Source organism: Cherax quadricarinatus, chromosome 5 (assembly GCF_038502225.1).
Source record: "Cherax quadricarinatus isolate ZL_2023a chromosome 5, ASM3850222v1, whole genome shotgun sequence".
NCBI classification, from domain to species: Eukaryota; Metazoa; Arthropoda; class Malacostraca; order Decapoda; family Parastacidae; genus Cherax; species Cherax quadricarinatus.
This window is the reverse complement of record NC_091296.1, coordinates 293042-313448: the sequence shown is the minus strand read 5'-3', so window position 1 is coordinate 313448 and position 20407 is coordinate 293042. Positions and strand designations below refer to the sequence as shown.

General features: G+C 47.2%; 1 protein-coding gene across 4 annotated transcripts in view; it reads right to left on the bottom strand.

Annotated features, from left to right (window-relative positions):
- The window catches only part of Spn (protein phosphatase 1 regulatory subunit spinophilin), a 571930-nt gene that overhangs the window by 488722 nt on the left and 62801 nt on the right, over window positions 1-20407 (bottom strand). The window contains exon 2 of one of the 4 annotated variants that reach the window (XM_070098757.1): window positions 4131-4931. The exons of the other annotated variants lie outside the window; for them this stretch is intronic. The gene's annotated coding sequence lies outside the window, so the exon portion shown is untranslated. The remainder of the gene's footprint in view (window positions 1-4130; window positions 4932-20407) is intronic. 4 annotated transcript variants of the gene reach the window in all.

The following is a 20407-nucleotide window of genomic DNA, read 5'->3' as shown; positions in this document are numbered from 1 at the left end:
TATAAAGATTCCCATGTGTTGCATAAGTGTCTCAATTCTTCAACTTGTCGGTTTTCTAAACCATTTATCACAACCTTGGACTTGACTGGCTTGGGCCAGTAGGCCTGCTGCAGTGTTCCTTGAAGAATTGAGACACTTATGCAACACATGGGAATCTTTATTGAAGAAACGTTTCGCCACACAGTGGCTTCATCAGTCCAATACAAAGTAGAAATGGGTAAGGAGAGTAGAAGTATGAGGTAATCAGTCCCTCAACCTGGATTCGATGTGTTCAGTCCATCACTCTTGTAGTAAGTGCAGCATAGGGCCAGAGAGGTGGCTTATATACTGCGGTGAGATGAGTTGAAGCAGGAGGAGGCGGGATCTTAGTGGGACCTGCCACTAATGTAAGTAGGTCATCGTCCAAAGGTTTGGGCAAGCGTTGAAGTCTTTGTACCAAGATTCCATGATGTTGCAGTGTCTGACAGATGTGATGAATGGTTTTGAAAACCGACAAGTTGAAGAATTGAGACACTTATGCAACACATGGGAATCTTTATTGAAGAAACGTTTCGCCACACAGTGGCTTCATCAGTCCACTGCAGTGTTCCTTCTTTTGTATGTTCTTATGTTTGCACTCGCTCCCCAGCACGGCTGGAAACACTGGACATGTTTCCTGACACCTGCTACCCCTGTTCAACTAGTATTTACTAGCGCGAAGTAGGTACCTGGGTGCTCGCCGGCTGGTGTGGGTCGCATTCCAGGCGGAGATTAAAGGACCTCAATGGAAATAAGGGTGTCAGTCAGTTCCAGATGACCTAGACTTTATCGGGTTATTCTGGGTGGCTTACCCTCTGGGTTAATAATCCAGAATAACATCCTCCATAAACACACACACTCTTCCCGTTTAACACAATACTTCTAGAGCGCATTATGAGAATATCTGGAGGGTGTTCCGGGGGTCAGCGCCCCCACGGCCCGGTCCATGACCAGGCCTCGCCGTGGATTAGGGCCTCATAAACCAGACTTACTGCTGGCCGTACGCAAACCGAAGTACGAACCACAGCCCGGCTGGTCGGGTACTGACCATAGGCGCCTGTCCAACTCCTGTATATCGGTAAATCGGGGCCACATTTGAGTGGCCCTCCCCCTGGGGGAGGGTATTTGCTCCCCAATAAAATAAAACACAATCTACACACAAAAACAGCGCACACAGTGAATCACCTACTGCTGCAGTGTTAACACAGTGTAACACCCTAACACTGTATGTAACACAGCACAGTGTAACACCCTAACACTGTATATAACACAACACAATGTAACACCCTTCCACTCTATATAAGTGTTAACGCCCCACCACTATATACGGGTATAATTCTCACTGTAACACCACTGAGTCACTGTAACACCAGTGAGTCACTGTAACACCAGTGAGCCACTGTAACACCAGTAAGCAACTAACACCAGTGAGTCACTGTAACACCAGTGAGCCACTGTAACACCAGTGAGCAACTAACACCAGTGAGTCACTGTAACACCAGTGAGCAACTAACACCAGTGAGTCACTGTAACACCAGTGAGCCACTAACACCAGTGAGCCACTGTAACACCAGTGAGTCACTGTAACACCAATGAGTCACTAACACCAGTGAGTCACTAACACCAGTGAGCCACTGTAACACCAGTGAGCAACTAACACCAGTGAGTCACTGTAACACCAGTGAGCAACTAACACCAGTGAGTCACTGTAACACCAGTGAGCCACTGTAACACCAGTGAGCAACTAACACCAGTGAGTCACTGTAACACCAGTGAGTCACTAACACCAGTGAGCCACTAACACCAGTGAGCCACTGTAACACCAGTGAGTCACTGTAACACCATTGAGTCACTAACACCAGTGAGTCACTAACACCAGTGAGTCACTAACACCAGTGAGCCACTAACACCAGTGAGTCACTAACACAAGTGAGCCACTAACACCAGTGAGCCACTGTAACACCAGTGAGCCACTGTAACACCAGTCACTGTAACACCAGTGAGTCACTAACACCAGTGAGTCACTAACACCAGTGAGTCACTAACACCAGTGAGCCACTAACACCAGTGAGTCACTAACACCAGTGAGTCACTGTAACACCAGTGAGCCACTGTAACACCAGTGAGCCACTAACACCAGTGAGTCACTAACACCAGTGAGTCACTGTAACACCAGTGAGCCACTGTAACCAGTGAGCCACTGTAACACCAGTGAGCCACTGTAACACCAGTGAGTCACTGCAACACCAGTGAGCCACTGTAACACCAATGAGCCACTGTAACAGCAGTGAGCCACTGTAACACCAGTGAGTCACTAACACCAGTGAGCCACTGTAACACCAGTGAGCCACTGTAACACCAGTGAGCCACTAACACCAGTGAGTCACTAACACCAGTGAGTCACTGTAACACCAGTGAGCCACTAACACCAGTGAGTCACTGTAACACCAGTGAGCCACTGTAACACCAGTGAGCCACTGTAACACCAGTGAGTCACTAACACCAGTGAGCCACTGTAACACCAGTGAGCCACTAACACCAGTGAGCCACTAACACCAGTGAGCCACTAACACCAGTGAGTCACTAACACCAGTGAGCCACTAACACCAGTGAGTCACTGTAACACCAGTGAGTCACTAACAGCAGTGAGCCACTAACACCAGTGAGTCACTAACACCAGTGAGCCACTAACACCAGTGAGTCACTGTAACACCAGTGAGCCACTAACGCCAATGAGTCACTGTAACACCAGTGAGTCACTAACACCAATGAGTCACTGTAACACCAGTGAGTCACTGTAACACCAGTGAGCCACTGTAACACCAGTGAGTCACTAACACCAGTGAGCCACTGTAACACCAGTGAGTCACTGTAACACCAGTGAGTCACTATAACACCAGTGAGCCACTGTAACACCAGTGAGCCACTGTAACACCAGTGAGTCACTAACACCAGTGAGCCACTGTAACACCAGTGAGCCACTGTAACACCAGTGAGCCACTGCAACACCAGTGAGCCACTGTAACACCAGTGAGTCACTGTAACACCAGTGAGCCACTAACACCAGTGAGCCACTGTAACACCAGTGAGCCACTAACACCAGTGAGTCACTAACACCAGTGAGTCACTGTAACACCAGTGAGCCACTGTAACACCAGTGAGTCACTGTAACACCAGTGAGCCACTGTAACACCAGTGAGCCACTAACACCAGTGAGTCACTGTAACACCAGTGAGCCACTGTAACACCAGTGAGCCACTAACACCAGTGAGTCACTGTAACACCAGTGAGTCACTAACACCAGTGAGCCACTAACACCAGTGAGTCACTAACACCAGTGAGTCACTAACACCAGTGAGTCACTGTAACACCAGTGAGCCACTAACACCAGTGAGTCACTGTAACACCAGTGAGCCACTGTAACACCAGTGAGTCACTGTAACACCAGTGAGCCACTGTAACACCAGTGAGTCACTGTAACACCAGTGAGCCACCAACACCAGTGAGTCACTGTAACACCAGTGAGCCACTAACACCAGTGAGCCACTGTAACACCAGTGAGCCACTAACACCAGTGAGTCACTAACACCAGTGAGCCACTGTAACACCAGTGAGTCACTGTAACACCAGTGAGCCACTGTAACACCAGTGAGCCACTGTAACACCAGTGAGCCACTGTAACACCAGTGAGTCACTAACACCAGTGAGTCACTAACACCAGTGAGTCACACCAGTGAGTCACTAACCCCAGTAAGCCACTAACACCAGTGAGTCACTGTAACCAGTGAGTCACTGTAACCAGTGAGTCACTGTAACACCAGTGAGCCACTGTAACACCAGTGAGCCACTGTAACACCAGTGAGTCACTAACACCAGTGAGTCACTGTAACACCAGTGAGCCACTGTAACACCAGTGAGTCACTAACACCAGTGAGCCACTGTAACACCAGTGAGTCACTGTAACACCAGTGAGTCACTATAACACCAGTGAGCCACTGTAACACCAGTGAGTCACTGTAACACCAGTGAGCCACTGTAACACCAGTGAGTCACTAACACCAGTGAGTCACTGTAACACCAGTGAGCCACTTTAACAATGCAAGACTACTCACGTGGAAGTTTGAAAGAGTGTGAGCAGGTTAAATCCAGTGCATGGGTTCCAATGGAACAGTAACTTCAGTGGAACAGTAATGCCAATGCAACGGCACCCGCAATGGAACCGTAATTCCAGTGGGACGGCTCTTCCAATGGAACAGTAACCAACACAACACACCAATGTAAACACACTGCTAAAAGTATGAGGTACCAATTTTACTCCTTCTCCCGTTGATTCTACTGTATCACCACTGCACCAATCTCACTGCATCACCACTGTAACGACAGTTTCACCACACCACCATCACCCACTACCGATGCTTCATTATCGTTATCTCATAGTACCGTTGTTTCACTCTTGTCGTTGCCACACCGTACCGTTGATTCAGAGTACCGTTATTTCACTGCTATTGCCTTAGCACTCCTGTTTCACACTACTGCCTCACTACCGTTGTTTCGCCACCGTTTTCTCATTGCAATTACTTGATCACCGTTGTCTCACTACCGTTATTTCAGTACTGTTATTTCGCAACCGTTGCCTCACTAGCGTTGTTTCTCCCACCGTTGTCTCACTACCGTTATTTCGCGACCACTGCCTCACTACCGTTACTTCGCCACCGTTGCCTCACTGCCGTTATTTCGCAACCGTTGTCTACCGTTATTTCGTCACCGTTGTTTCACCACCGCTGTCTCGCTACCGTTGCCTCACTGCCGTTGTCTCGCTACCGTTGCCAACATCAGAGCAGTACATACCGCCAGCTACGGCTGTATGGGTCCCCTTTAACCAGCCAGAGCGACACTCCACCCCCACACATACCCTGGAAAGAAATACATTCCTAATATCATTATCAGTTATAATAATTATTATTATTATTATTATCGTATGACATTTCGCCCTTAGTGGGGAGTGTAGCACTGCGGGGAGAGTAGCATCCTCCCCACAATGCATCAAATTCCATCATGGCCACAATACTGAGAGGAATCGACAATGTGGACAGGGATGGGACACAGCAACAAGGGGTCACAACTGGATGCTGAAGACTCAGATGAGTCACTGGGATGTTAGGAAGTATTTCTTCAGCCGTAGAGTTGTCAGGAAGTGGAATAGTCTGGAAAGTGAGATAGTGGAGGCAGGTATCATACATAGCTTTAAGACGAGGTATGATAAAGCTCATGGAGCAGGGAATGGACCTCGTGGCGACCAGTAATGAGGCGGGGGCCAGGAGCTGTGCTGAAGTGCTTCTGCTCTCGTCTCGCCTCTCAACTAGTACTCAGGACCCAGAATGGTTATAACTGTGACTAATCTTTAAAGGGTAGAGGGGTAAGCCAGCGGAAGTCCTCGGTCAGATGACCAAAAGCTCCAACGATGGGTCATCATATGACTAAGACCTGCGTCTGGAAACACTTCTCCTGTTTCCTGATAAAACTTACCTAACCTAACCCAGGACCCAGTCATACCTACTCTTAAAACTGTGGACAGTGTTTACCTGCAGTGCCTGTCTTTTGTAGACTCTGGCTCCTTCCACTTACTATCCTCCCTTTGTGGCACTGTTCCACTTACCACCCCATGTGGCACTGTTCCACTTACCACCCCATGTGGCACTGTTCCACTTACCACCCCATGTGGCACTGTTCCACTTACCACCCCATGAGGCACTGTTCCACTTACCATCCCATGTGGCACTGTTCCACTTACCACCCCATGTGGTACTGTTCCACTTACCACCCCATGAGGCACTGTTCCACTTACCACCCCATGTGGCACTGTTCCACTTACCACCCCATGTGGCACTGTTCCACTTACCACCCCATGTGGCACTGTTCCACATACCACCCCATGTGGCACTGTTCCACTTACCACCCCATGAGGCACTGTTCCACTTACCACCCCATGTGGCACTGTTCCACTTCCATTCTTCTCACCCTTGTAAGAGGACTCCAAACCGGAAGTCGCCCACTCTCCCTGGTGCTCTTCCCGCTCTGCTGCCTCCCCCCTCCCCAACTTACCCCTTCCACTTCTCCCCTAACCTAATTCTTTCTCGAAAAGTAACAGCTTAGTTCTCCCCCCTACCCCCTAAACCACTCATGTGCTACCACTTAACGCCCCCCCCCCTTTTGCCTTATTTGGCTCCTCTCTCTGTCTCTTTCTCCATTCTTTCGTCTTGACATCATCCTCTCTTTCCTTCTACCGTATCTCTTACCTCTCTCCTTCTCCCGTAACTCGACTAGTAACGCACTCAGCTCACATACTGAGTATCCATGGTTTGATCCCCGGAACGGGTGGAAACAGGACGTGTTTCTTTCAGACACCTGCTGTCCAAGTTCACCTAAGAAGTCCATGTTCAGGAAGTAGGTACCTGGGTGTTTGCCGACTGGTGTGGGTCGCATCCTGCGGACAAAATTAACCTAAGTTGTCCAAAATGCCCTGCATAACAAGGGACTTTCTATATATGTCACTGATGTCAGCTATGGTCTGTTTAAGTTGTATCATGTACTGGTAGAAATAAAGATTATTATTATTATCATTATCATCATCTGTATTCCGGCTGCCTCCGCCCTCCCCTCTTTTTAAATCCCTGACCCCCTACCAACTTTCCCCTACCTGGCGTGACAAATCCCCTTCACACCTGAAGGTTACCTAATTTCGGGGGTCCCCGCCTCCGAGGCCCGGTCCCAGACCAGCCCTTCTGGTTGCTGGTCTGACCCATCAAGCTGTTAGTGCCCGCCCGCTGACCGCAGTCCAGCGTCTGCACCACAACCCGGCTGATCAGGAACTGTTATGAGGAATCCGTTGAGTTCCCCAATGAAGACAGCCAGGGGTCTGTTGGTAATTCTCCTTATGTATGAAGGGAGGGTGTTGAGGAGTCGTGGTCCCCTAACACTTACTGAATTTAAGTCGGGTAAATGGAAACAGATGCAACTAATGTGACATTATATTATGGCAACGCCTCGCTATTCAGCTTTATCAAGTCGTTACCAGCTCCTGGAGAGCGAAACGTTGCCACAATAAAAATGTCGCATTAGTTGTGCACGTATCCTAACATTCTATGGGTAATTATACCATTATAAAGATTTAAGTCACCTACAGAGTAGATCATGTACCTGAACCAAGAAATAACATCACGTAAGAAGACAGTCACAATATCATGGCTGGGAAATTTAAGGAATAACCCGCACTTTTGAAAGTACACACGATATTTCGATCATTTTTGACCGAAATGTTTATGCATGCTAGCGGCTTTCTTTTGTGCTTAACACTGCCATTACATGTAAACCACATTCTGTGTACTACACAAAGAAATGATGAAATTGGTTTACGATTTCGAGTTTACTGTCGACGTGGAGCGTTTATCGTGCACCTCATATTATCCGTGTATGTTAAACTGCCAGAAGTACTGTAACCAAGTCTAAATCTGGCTGCTACAATACCAGTGTATGTCTACAAAACTGCCAGAAGTGCTTGTAACCAAGTCTAAGCCTGGCTACTACAATATCAGTCAGTGTGTGTGTTTACCAAACTGCCAGAAGTGCTTGTAACCAAGTCTAAGCCTGGCTACTACAATACCAGTCAGTGTGTGTGTTTACCAAACTGCCAGAAGTGCTTGTAACCAGGTCTAAGCCTGGCTACTACAATATCAGTCAGTGTGTGTGTTTACCAAACTGCCAGAAGTACTGGTAACCAGGTCTAAGCCTGGCAACTACAATACCAGTCAGTGTGTGTGTTTACCAAACTGCTAGAAGTACTTGTAACCAAGTCTAAGCCTGGCAACTACAATACCAGTCTGCTGACATTGCAAATCGCTCCGTAAAAATGCTCATCCACGTTTATGTTATAGTGATTCACAGATCTACTCAGTCTTCTAGTTGCATTCCCATAATTCCTCATTTACTTCTAATATTATCACACACCTAAGTTAGTTTACATTTTCCTTCAGGGTATTTTGGCTAATTTCCCCGCTTTATTATAGATTTTTAACCAAAATACTTCAATTTTAGTGGTAAGCAGGCATCAAGGATCTTCTTCCATTACAAGGCATCAAGGATCTCTTTCCATTACAAGGCATCAAGGATCTCTTTCCATTACAAAGGCATCAAGGATCTCCTTCCATTACAAGGCATCAAGGATCTCTTTCCATTACAAAGGCATCAAGGATCTCTTTCCATTACAAAGGCATCAAGGATCTCCTTTCATTACAAAGGCATCAAGGATCTCCTTCCATTACAAGGCATCAAGGATCTCTTTCCATTACAAAGGCATCAAGGATCTTCTTCCATTACAAGGCATCAAGGATCTCTTTCCATTACAAAGGCATCAAGGATCTCCTTCCATTACAAGGCATCAAGGATCTCTTTCCATTACAAAGGCATCAAGGATCTTCTTCCATTACAAGGCATCAAGGATCTCTTTCCATTACAAAGGCATCAAGGATCTCCTTCCATTACAAGGCATCAAGGATCTCTTTCCATTACAAAGGCATCAAGGATCTCCTTCCATTACAAGGCATCAAGGATCTCTTTCCATTACAAAGGCATCAAGGATCTCCTTCCATTACAAGGCATCAAGGATCTCTTTCCATTACAAAGGCATCAAGGATCTCCTTCCATTACAAGGCATCAAGGATCTCTTTCCATTACAAAGGCATCAAGGATCTCTTTCCATTACAAAGGCATCAAGGATCTCCTTTCATTACAAAGACATCAAGGATCTCCTTTCATTACAAAGCATCAAGGATATCCTTCCATTACAAAGGCATCAAGGATCTCCTTCCATTACTAAGCATCAAGGATCTTCCATTACAAAGGCATCAAGGCCCAGGAGTAGCGCAACAGTACACAAATAACAGAAACACAGGAACTCATGACATTAATGGTCCAAGTCGGACCGAAACGTCGTCATACGTTTCTGCCTATGTATGGGTTATTTGTGTATTGTTCCAGTCACGGTATTGCGCCTTTTTTTTCCGGGGATTCTCTCTAGGCTGGAATACTGCTGTACATTAACATCTCCATTCAAAGCAGGTGAAATCGCAGGTCTAGAGAGTATACAGAGATCCTTTACTGCACATATAAGTTCTATCAAGCACCTTAACTACTGGGAACGATTGGAAGCACTTGACTTGTACTCGTTGGAACGCAGGAGGGAGAGATATAGCATAATCTACACTTGGAAAATCTTGGAAGGAATGGTCCCAAATCTGCACACAGAAATCACTCCCTACGAAAATAAAAGACTGGGCAGGCGATGCAAAATGCCCCCAATAAAAAGTAGGGGCGCCATTGGTACACTAATGGAAAACACCATAAGTGCCCGGGGCCCCAAGACTGTTCAACAGCCTCCCATCAAGCATTAGGGGAATTGCCAATAAACCCCTGGCTGCCTTCAAGAGAGAGCTGGACAGATAACTAGTCAGTGCCGGATCAGCCGGGCTGTGGCTCGTACGTTGGACTGCGTGCGGCCAGCAGTAACAGCCTAGTTGATCAGGCCCTGATCCATCGGGAGGCCTGATCATGGACCGGGCCGCGGGGGCGTTGATCCCCGGAATAACCTCCAGGTAACCAGGGAGCGAAACGTTCCCACGTACTTCCATATCGTCGACCCCTCAAGGAAGGGTCCTAGACGCTGGTGAGGGGCTCTCGATCTAGGGAATTGGATCTGTGCTCCAGTTCCCTGAAATGAGACTGATAACCTTCCATCCCCTCACCCACAGGGGCTGTATACTTCCTACGCGTTTAGCGCCCCCCATAATAATAATATTTTATGTCGTCGAGAGTGTGGGTTGAGAATACACCTGAAGATTCTGCCGTCGAGGGAAACAGTGATGTAAAGAAGCAGCTTAAAACACTCCTGCCGGACTGTCTCCCTCACCTGTGCTCTAGTACACGCTAGGCAACATAAGATTAGGTTACGCTAGGTATGATTAGATTAGGTTAGGTTTGGTTAAATTAGGTTAGGTTAGGTTTGTTTGTGATGAATGGTTTGAAAAACCATTCATCACAACTGTCAGACACTGCAGCATCATGGGATCTTGTTACAAAGAATTCTTCAACACTTGTTCAACCTTTGGACGAAGACCTACTTCGACTAGTGGATGGTACCACTATGACCCCGCCTCCATCTGCTTCACGTCACCTCACTACAGTATATAAGCCACGTCTACGGCCCTATGCTGTACATTCTACAAGATTGATGGACTGATCACATCGACTCCAGGTTGAGGGACTGATTACCTCATTCTCCTCCTCTCCTTACGCCTTCCTCTTTGTATTGGACTGATGAAGCCACTGTGTGGCGATACGTTTCCTGAATAAAGATTTCCATATGCTGCATAAGTGTCTCAATCTTCAACTAGGTTTGTTTGTGTTATGTAAGATTATGTCAAGTTAGGTTTGGTTTGGTTAGGTTTGTTTGTGTTATGTAAAATTATGTCAGGTTAAGTTAGGCTTGGCTTGGTTTGGTTTGGTTAGGTTAGGTTAGGTTAGGTTAGGTTAGGTTTGTCAGGAAACAGGACATATGTTTCCTGACGCGGGTCTTAGTCATATGATGACCCGATTCTAAACTAACACAGTAAGCTTCGCAACCTTTATCTTCTGTAATATAAACAGACGCCCCAAATAAGGCTGCGAGCAAACATTACCAACACCTACAACACAAAAAAAAAAAGAAATGAGAATGTATATGCCAAAGTTCTGAACACTTATTTGTGTTCGGAAATGTAATATGTTCGTCCTGTGGAGGGGTAAAAAAAAAAATGCATGAAAAATGGCGGCCTTCATTATTGGAACGTCACTATCACGCGCGTATTGTAAGTCTTCTGAATGGAGGTAAACAATGACACCCCCCCCCCCACCCCCTCCTCCCTCCCCAATTTTGACTGCCGTTACCCAGCAGAACAGATCTCTAAACTAAAATTAACGCCAAAATAAAAGTCCCGCGATATATAATGCTACGCTTTTTAATTGTCATTTAAATTAAAACATATAATTTTAATAATAGCAACAATGACTTGGTAATAACTCATTGTTACCGGCATAAATTGGATCAGTGGCCAGTCGGGGAAAAAAAAAGAATGGCGAGAACAGTCCAAACTTTCCACTGTGTTTGCAATAATGCACACAGCTTCCCTGCAATATATGTCAAAGGCCGAACACCACATAAACTGCAAACTTTGGACAGTATGGTGGGTGGTTACTCCCCGCCCCCACGCCTCTCAAAATAACGGATCCACATTAAAAAATGCGGATGAGTGAAGAAGAAAAATATTCAAACTTCAAGGATAAACCTCAAAGTGTTTTCCCTTAAGTTGTTTAATTACTTTTCCGAGGTTACTGGTCCTTGTCATTTACACTAGAGGTGGATTCAGTTGGAAAGTTCCCCTCAACTAATCTGCCTGGACTTCCTACTCATTTCTGCAACATTGCAAGTTCCTGATGCGTTGACTGAAATACGAAAGGCCTCGAGTAATCATTCAACTCCCCCCCCCCCGCTGCTTATTTTGCATTATATATGTCGTAGGTAAAACTTGCGATTTTGGCTTAAGTAGCAACGCTCTTCTTGCCGAATAAGGCAAGCTAAAATTTGTGTATGAAATAATTTCGCAAAAATCATTCTGAACCTAACGTAAAAAAATATATTTCATTGTGTTTGTTTATTATTAAATTATTGCAAACTTATCTAAAAGATATTTAGTTGGATTAGGCTAAATTAAATTGCACTTGTTATAAGGTTAGGTAAGTTTTCTAAGGTTCTTTTGGTACAAAATTATTAATTTTTACATTAACATAAATGAAAAAAAATATATCTTTAAACGTATAATTTTAAACGAGTTCTTGCTAATTAGCCAGTTTTACCTATTAGGCACGACACATATATATATATATATATATATATATATATATATATATATATATATATATATATATATATATATATATATATATATATATATATATAATCAATTCATGGTTTTAAGGAATTAACAATACTGTGACTGGCCGGGAATTGAACCGTCAATCACTTAGCACGCCTGGTGAGAAACCCCCACCAAGATTCCGAGACGCCTTAGTCCACCCTGCCATCAATGTTTCCATCAGGTTCCCAGTACCACTGGACATGTCAGCCCTGATGACAGCACATACTTGGCGATGGAAGCTACAGGTCTAATTTCATTCTCCTCCCACTTGAAACATACCAGTCTTCACAAGCAGTACACATATTAATGCATTCACGAACGAATGGTTTTAAACAATTAACATTATTATAACCATGGGGAGCGCTAAACCCGTAGGATTATATAGCGCATGTGGGGGGATAGAAGGTATTCAGGCTCAATTCAGGGAACCGGAGCACAAATCCAATTCCCTAGATCAAGAGCCCTTCACCAGCGTCAAGGAACCTCCCTCGAGGGGCAAACAATTAACAATACTGCGGCCGGCCGGGAATCGAACCCCTTCTCCCCTACATACTCACACAAGAATTAGCTGACAGGAAGCACTTCTCATTAAAAAAAAAAAATCGCAACCCGTTGAGGTATATAGAATTTAACATATTGGCTGTTTGTTGATGCAGGATCACCACATGTGTCGGAAAGATGGTGGTCACACCTGGAGTCACCCTGGTGCTCAGATGGTCACACCTGGAGTCACCCTGGTGCTCAGATGGCCACACCTGGTGCTCAGATGGTCACAAATGGGGTCACCTGGTGCTCAGATGGTCACACCTGGGGTCACCCTGGTGCTCAGATGGTCACACCTGGGGTCACCCTGGTGCTCAGATGGTCACACCTGGGGTCACCCTGGTGCTCAGATGGTCACACCTGGAGTCACCCTGGTGCTCAGATGGCCACACCTGGGGGTCACCCTGGTGCTCAGATGGTCACAAATGGGGTCACCTGGTGCTCAGATGGTCACACCTGGGGTCACCCTGGTGCTCAGATGGTCACACCTGGGGTCACCCTGGTGCTCAGATGGTCACACCTGGGGTCACCCTGGTGCTCAGATGGTCACACCTGGGGTCACCCTGGTGCTCAGATGGCCACACCTGGGGGTCACCCTGGTGCTCAGATGGTCACACCTGGGGTCACCCTGGTGCTCAGATGGTCACACCTTGGGGTCACCCTGGTGCTCAGATGGTCACACCTGGGGGTCACCCTGGTGCTCAGATGGTCACACCTGGGGTCACCCTGGTGCTCAGATGGTCACACCTGGGGTCACCCTGGTGCTCAGATGGTCACACCTGGGGGTCACCCTGGTGCTCAGATGGTCACACCTGGAGTCACCCTGGTGCTCAGATGGTCACACCTGGAGTCACCCTGGTGCTCAGATGGTCACACCTGGAGTCACCCTGGTGCTCAGATGGTCACACCTGGAGTCACCCTGGTGCTCAGATGGTCACACCTGGAGTCACCCTGGTGCTCAGATGGTCACACCTGGAGTCACCCTGGTGCTCAGATGGTCACACCTGGAGTCACCCTGGTGCTCAGATGGTCACACCTGGAGTCACCCTGGTGCTCAGATGGTCACACCTGAAGTCACCCTGGTGCTCAGATGGTCACACCTGGAGTCACCCTGGTGCTCAGATGGTCACACCTGGAGTCACCCTGGTGCTCAGATGGTCACACCTGGAGTCACCCTGGTGCTCAGATGGTCACACCTGGAGTCACCCTGGTGCTCAGATGGTCACACCTGGAGTCACCCTGGTGCTCAGATGGCCACACCTGGGGGTCACCCTGGTGCTCAGATGGTCACACCTGGGGTCACCCTGGTGCTCAGATGGTCACACCTGGGGTCACCCTGGTGCTCAGATGGTCACACCTGGGGTCACCCTGGTGCTCAGATGGTCACACCTGGAGTCACCCTGGTGCTCAGATGGTCACACCTGGAGTCACCCTGGTGCTCAGATGGTCACACCTGGAGTCACCCTGGTGCTCAGATGGTCACACCTGGAGTCACCCTGGTGCTCAGATGGTCACACCTGGAGTCACCCTGGTGCTCAGATGGTCACACCTGGAGTCACCCTGGTGCTCAGATGGTCACACCTGGAGTCACCCTGGTGCTCAGATGGTCACACCTGGAGTCACCCTGGTGCTCAGATGGTCACACCTGGAGTCACCCTGGTGCTCAGATGGTCACACCTGGAGTCACCCTGGTGCTCAGATGGTAACACCTGGAGTCACCCTGGTGCTCAGATGGTCACACCTGGAGTCACCCTGGTGCTCAGATGGCCACACCAGTTATTCAACACTGACAGCAGTCGATTGCTACATCACAGCAGCCCAAGACTCGCCACGACCCCACAAGGGCATACAGGACCTTAATCACCCATTCAGCAGCTAGAGAGATGGAATAAGAACATAAGAAGGAGCACTGCAGCAGGCCTACTGGCCCTAGCAATGCTAGGCAGGTCCAAGTCACCTACTGGCCTAAGCTAGTCAGGTCCAACTCACACCCCACAGTCACATGGACCCTGCTGTCTCAGGCCTACTGTATATCACTGAGGCTCCTTCGGGAGCCAGGGTATTAGTTTATTTAGGACATATAACTACGATTATCATACATAGTAACATATGTGTAAATTACCCAGGATAATGGAAAAAAGGTCGAAGTGACTTGTTCAGATATTGTTTTCGAGTGTCACCACCCGCATCCCACCTAAGCAAGGCGACCCTAATGAGAAAAAAACACTTTCCCTATCACCCAGGCCCTGCTTATCTATTCAGGACTACGTGGACGTCACAATCCCTCAGGTGATAATTCATTCACTGAATGTTTCAATGCCATTCCACCCCCCCCCCCATCCCTTCCAGATCCACTTATCCCTTTCCCACAGGCGTTACAAATGCCTTTTTTTCTCCACTAGAAAGATTAATTTCCTGCCCAGGCGACTTACTCATGTTGAAACAAAAGGAATGCGACTTAAGAAAACAAGATAACTCTCGTTCAAGCAGTCATGCAGGAAAACCAGATCACGGAGCAGTGGGCCGTGGAAAGCCAGAGGCAAAAAAAAGCAGGAAACAAAAGACTAGCTCGAGCGCGGGAAATTTCAACCAATCACAAGGCATAAAACTCCCGCGCTTACCGAGAGAAGTTACTTTCGCGCGCATTTTGCTTTTTATGGCGCGTAACAGCGATGAAGGGTGTCAATAATAAGTGAAAATAATGATAAGTGACAATAATGAAAAGTTAGAATAATGATAAGTGACAATTACAAAAAAAAAAAAAATAACGGAAACAGTAAGATGCAGAAAGCAGGGCTGTACCTTTGATATACTTTTGAAGAGTTTCGAGAGTACCGACAATATAGTAGCAACGTTTCGCTCTCCAGGAGCTTTGTCAAGCCATTAAAGCTTGACAAAGCTCCTGGAGAGCAAAACGTTGCCACAGTAAAATGTCGCATTAGTTGCAGTTGTGTCCTGTCTCAGTAATAGTAGTAGTCGTAGTAATAGTAGTAGTCGTAGTAATAGTAGTAGTAGTAATAGTCGTAGTAACAGTAGAACTAGTACAGTAGTAGTAGAAATAGAACTTGCCAAATAAAGGCAAGGTTTACAGTTTTAAGGATTCGTACTAATGTTTCACATATAATGAAGTTGCCTCTATATTGTGTAACTGTTTTACAATTGGAGATTAATGCTGCTTCGAGGCATTTTCGTTTGCGGGCGTCTAGTCCCTCGGTTACTAAACGGGAATCACTGTTCCGTCGAGTGTCCTCGGTGTTGTACACACGCAGTATTCAGAGGAGTTCCTTTAAACATGTCTCTACCTGGAGGTTATTCCGGGGATCAACGCCTCCGCGGCCCGGTCCACGACCAGGCCTCCCGATGGATCAGGGCCTGATCAACCAGGCTGTTACTGCTGGCCGCACGCAGTCCAGCATACGAGCCACAGCCCGGATGATCCGGCACTGACTTTAGGTATCTGTCCAGCTCCCTCTTGAAGACAACTAGGGTTTTATTGGCAATTCCCCTAATGCTTGATGGGAGGCTGTTGAACAGTCTTGGGCCCCGGACACTTATGATGTTTTCTCTTAGTGTACCAATGGCGCCTCTACTTTTAATTGGGGGCATTTTGCATCGCCTGCCCAGTCTTTTGCTTTCGAAGGGAGTGATTTCTGTGTGCAGATTTGGGACCATTCCTTCCAGGATTTTCCAAGTGTAGATTATGATATATCTCTCCCTCCTGCGTTCCAACGAGTACAAGTCAAGTGCTTCCAAGCGTTCCCAGTAGTTAATGTGCTTGACAGAACTTATACGTGCAGTTTACCTGGAGTTTACCTGGAGAGAGTTCCGGGGGTCAACGCCCCCGCGGCCCGGTCTGTGACCAGGCCTCCTGGTGGATCAGAGCCTGATCAACCAGGCTGTTACTGCTGGCTGTAAAGGTTCTCTGTACACTCTCTAGATCTGCAATTTCACCTGTTTTGAATGGAGATGTTAATGTACAGCAGTATTCCAGCCTAGAGAGAACAAGTGATTTGAAAAGGATCATCATGGGCTTGGCATCTCTCGTTTTGAAAGTTCTCATTATCCATCCTATCATTTTCTTTGCACGTGCGATCGTGGCACTGTTGTGATCCTTGAAAGTGAGATCCTCAGACATTACTACTCCCAGGTCCCTTACATTATTTTTCCGCTCTATTGTATGGCCGGAGTCAGTAGTATACTCTGTTCTAGTTATTATCTCCTCCAGTTTTCCATAACGGAGTAGTTGGAATTTGTCCTCATTGAACATCATATTGTTTACCGTTGCCCACTGGAAAACTTTGTTTATATATTCTTGGAGTTTCTAATTGTTTCATAAGAACACAAGGGGCACTGCAGCAGGCCAACTGGCCCATTTTATTGTGGCATTAGTTGAACTTGTGTCCTACTGGCCCATGTTAAGCAGGTCAACCCACATCCATTCATGTACCCCTGATGTTTAACCTGTCATCGCCCCCACACAGGGTTTAAATGACCTATGATGACTGGTTTAACCTCCTACAATGACTGATTTAACATCCTGCGATGACTGACTTGTCCTACGATGACTGGTCTAACGTCCTGCGATGATTAACTCAACATTCTCCAGGTTGACCCTGGTGAGGTTTCCGACATATTTCCTGGTTACTATGGAGACTGCTCTTCAAAGCAGTGACAAGTTGAAGATTAAGATACATGTGCAACAGTCGAGTGTCATTATCGACGAAACGTTTCACCTACACAGTAGGCTTCCTCGGTCAAATACAAAGGGAGCAGTAGAAATGAAATACAGATATAATAGCCCATCAACCTTGGAGAAAAAGTATTTGAGGTGGTCAGTCCCTCAGCCTGGAGAAGAGGGACTGACTGCCTCAAAACTACGTCTTCAAGGGTGATGGACTTATTACATCGTCTTCACATCTCTCCTGTTTCTACCAACTTTTCTGGACTCGACTGAAGAAACCTACTGTGTAGGCGAAACATTTCGAAATAAAGATACCTAACTGTTGCATACACGTCTAACAACCTGTCGGTATTTTATACCATTTTAATATTCAACAACACAGTGCCACGAGGGTGCCAGACCACAGAAACTCTCAAGTGCGGAGACCAACAAGTTGCTACTGACATTACCAACTTTCGCCAATTATACGACTCAATGGAGAATAAAAACGTCAATGAGCCAACAGAATTTGGTGTTCGGTTACATGTTCTTCACCACGAGGTTACCTACCGTATTTTTCCGGCATATAAGACGCGGCTTTTTCCCCACAGAAAGTCTAAATAACCAGCCTGCGCCTTATATGTTCAAGGTCAGGGTCAAGAATAGGCTTTAGGCTACATTTTAGCAGTTTACTGACGTTACAACTACTTGCAAACATCGTCTTGTATGTCTTATATACTCGTACGTGCGGCCAACAGTAACAGCCTGGTTGATCAGGCCCTGATCCACCGGGAGGCCTGGTCGTGGACTGGGCCGCGGGGCCTTGATCCCGGGAATATCCTCCAGGTAGATTCCAGGTAGACGTCTTATATGGCCGAAAATATGGTACCTAGCGTCTTCCTCAAGGTCGTTCCGTAGGCTCAACGCCCCCGCCGCCAACTCCTTGACCAGGCCTCTCGATGGATTAGGGCCTGATCAACTAGGCTGTTGTTGCTGGACGCACGCAATCCAACGTGCGAACCACAGCCCGGCTGATCAGGTACTGACATTAGGTATCGGCCCAGCTCCCTCTGGTAGGCAGCCAGGGATTTATTGGTCAAGGTTCACAATGCGCAGAAATGTTACACCAAATATATATGAACATGTAAATATATAAACATGCTTGTAATATGCAAATATGTATGCAAATATTCATGTATGTATATTGTTTTGTGGACTAATGTATTCGTTAGGATAGTGCGCAGGTTGATAAAGAAAGTTAAGCTTGCCACCGTGGAGGAAGGTGTGGCGGCAGGAGGGGTGGGGGAGGGAGGGGAGGAATGAGATTGTGGGGGAGGGGAGGAGTAGTAGGGAAGGAGAGGGGTGGTAGTGGAGGGGTTAACTGAGGGGAGGGGGGGGGGAACAGGTGGGTACCACCTACACGTGCTAACTAGCGCCCCAACACCTATCGTTTACGTAAGTCGCTTCCGGGAGTCACTGCCCCCGCGAGCCGGTCCCAGACCACGCCTCCTGGTTGCTGGTCTGATCGACCAAGCTGTCAGTGCCCGCAGTCCAGCGTCTGCACCACAACCCGGGTAACCAGGAACTGCTTTAAGGAAACTGTGGAGTTCTCACATGAAGACAGCCAGGGAGTTGTTGGTGATCCCCTTATGTATGGTGTTGAGTCGTGGTCTCTTAACACTTACCAAGTTCTCTCTCACTGTGGTGGTAGGTAAGACACATAGGCAACATTTAGGCAACTTTATTCCGAAACGTTTCGCCTACACAGTAGGCTTCTTCAGTAGAGTACAGAAAGTAGGCAGGAGCAGTAGACATGTGAAGACGATGTAATCAGTCCATCACCCTTGAAGTCGTAGATTTGAGGTTGTCAGTCCCTCAGCCTGGAGAAGAGTTCTATTCCATGGTCTGAAACAGTCTGAAGAGACAAGCGACAGTGTGGAGACTTATATACTGTATTGTAGATGAATGGTTCACAGAACCGACAAGTTGATAAATTAGACGCATGTGCAACTCTTGGGTATCTTTATTGAGGAAACGTTTCGCCACACAGTGGCTTCATCAGTCCATACAAAGGAAGGAGAGGTGCAGAGTGGTAGTACAGAGAATGTAGTCACTGAGAGGTCACGTCCCTCTCAGATCCAACAATTCTCACTTGAAAAAGTTGTCCAAGGTGGTTTCTCCTCTCTCAAGTGTACTCAACGCTCGAGTGCTTTTCATTGGAGGTATCCCGTACCAAGTCTCTTGTGTTTATAAGTGGTAATTTCAGTGTACAGATTTGGGACTAATCCCTCCAGTATCTTCCAGGTGTAGATTATGAAGTATCTTTCTCGCCTACGTTCTAAGAAATACAGGAACGTCAAGCACTCCCAGTAAATTAGGTGCCTGGCGGAGTTTATACAAGCTGTGAAGGTTCTCTGTACATTTTCCACTTCAGCAATTTCACCTGTGCCTTGAAGGGGGTTGTTGGTACACAGTGATATTCCAACTTAGGGTGTGTAAGTGTGAGAGTTGATTTGCGAGTGGGTAAGTGGTGGATGTGTGAGTGGGCGTGTAAGTGGGTGGATGTGTGAGTGGGCGTGTAAGTGGGTGGATGTGTGAGTGGGCGTGTAAGTGGGTGGATGTGTGAGTGGGTGGATGTGTGTGTGGGTACAAGTGGGTGTGAGTGGTTGTGGAAGTGGTTGTGGAAGTGGTTGTGTGAGTGGTTGTGGAAGTGGTTGTGCGAGTGGTTGTGTAAGTGGGTGTGTAAGTGGGTGTGTCACCATCTCCACTACACCTCCCTACTGACCGAGGCAACAAAAGCACGTGGCGGAAATGGCCCATGTTACTCTATTCTTGGTACACCGCCGCCCACACCTCCCTTATGGCGGCACTCCCAGACACAGCAAGGTGCGAGGAGGCAGCGGCGGCGTGGAGGCAGGCGGGGAGAGGCAGGGAGAGAAAGAGGAAGGAGAGAAACTCCAATTCTGCAAGACTCATTTCAGGAGAATTACCTACCAATAGACCCTTGGCTGCCTTCAAGGGGGAGCTGGACAGATACCTAAAGTCAGTACCCGATCAGCTGGGCTGTAGTTCGTACTACGTGTGGCCAGTAGTAACAGCCTGATTCGCCGCGAGGCCTGGTCAAGGACTGGGTCGCGGGGGCGTTGACCCCCTGAACACTCACCCTCGGCCCTGTAGTAAT